This window comes from Schistocerca piceifrons, unplaced genomic scaffold (assembly GCF_021461385.2).
Source record: "Schistocerca piceifrons isolate TAMUIC-IGC-003096 unplaced genomic scaffold, iqSchPice1.1 HiC_scaffold_222, whole genome shotgun sequence".
In the NCBI taxonomy this organism is placed as follows: domain Eukaryota; kingdom Metazoa; phylum Arthropoda; class Insecta; order Orthoptera; family Acrididae; genus Schistocerca; species Schistocerca piceifrons.
This window is the reverse complement of record NW_025728140.1, coordinates 6,442-7,500: the sequence shown is the minus strand read 5'-3', so window position 1 is coordinate 7,500 and position 1,059 is coordinate 6,442. Positions and strand designations below refer to the sequence as shown.

Here is a 1,059-nt window from a genome sequence, read left to right as displayed (position 1 = left end):
ACGAGCACGCACGAGGCGGTCGCACGCCTTCGGCTCGCCCCACCGGCAGGACGTCCCACGATACATGCCAGTTAAACACCGACGGGCGGTGAACCAACAGCGTGGGACACAAATCCAACTACGAGCTTTTTAACCGCAACAACTTTAATATACGCTATTGGAGCTGGAATTACCGCGGCTGCTGGCACCAGACTTGCCCTCCAATAGATACTCGTTAAAGGATTTAAAGTGTACTCATTCCGATTACGGGGCCTCGGATGAGTCCCGTATCGTTATTTTTCGTCACTACCTCCCCGTGCCGGGAGTGGGTAATTTGCGCGCCTGCTGCCTTCCTTGGATGTGGTAGCCGTTTCTCAGGCTCCCTCTCCGGAATCGAACCCTGATTCCCCGTTACCCGTTACAACCATGGTAGGCGCAGAACCTACCATCGACAGTTGATAAGGCAGACATTTGAAAGATGCGTCGCCGGTACGAGGACCGTGCGATCAGCCCAAAGTTATTCAGAGTCACCAAGGCAAACGGACCGGACGAGCCGACCGATTGGTTTTGATCTAATAAAAGCGTCCCTTCCATCTCTGGTCGGGACTCTGTTTGCATGTATTAGCTCTAGAATTACCACAGTTATCCAAGTAACGTGGGTACGATCTAAGGAACCATAACTGATTTAATGAGCCATTCGCGGTTTCACCTTAATGCGGCTTGTACTGAGACATGCATGGCTTAATCTTTGAGACAAGCATATGACTACTGGCAGGATCAACCAGGGAGCTGCGTCAACTAGAGCTGAGCAGCCGGCCGCCCGGGAGTGTGTCCCGGGGGCCCGCGCGAACACGCAAGCGTCCGCTCAATCATTCTGCAAACAGGAGGAGGCTGAGCTCCCCTGCACAATACACCTCGAAACCCTCTCAGGTCCCGGCGGCGCGCAGCGCCGTCCCAAGTACTTGGTCGGGTTCGAGAGAGGCGCAATCGCCCGGAGTTAGGCGAGTAGACGCTTTCGGTGCGACCACCCGTGCTCCCAACTGAGCTTGCCGCTGCCGACAGAGGCCCGGGAGCGTGCTG

At 55.6% G+C, this 1,059-nt stretch overlaps 1 non-coding gene across 1 annotated transcript in view; it reads right to left on the bottom strand.

Annotated features, from left to right (window-relative positions):
• The window catches only part of LOC124742225, a 1,909-nt gene extending 1,142 nt beyond the window's left edge, over positions 1 to 767 (bottom strand). Inside the window, exon 1 of the ribosomal RNA XR_007010231.1 lies at positions 1 to 767. This exon is cut by the window's left edge and continues 1,142 nt beyond it. This is a non-coding gene — a ribosomal RNA (small subunit ribosomal RNA).
• Between the last annotated feature and the right edge of the window lie 292 nt (positions 768 to 1,059).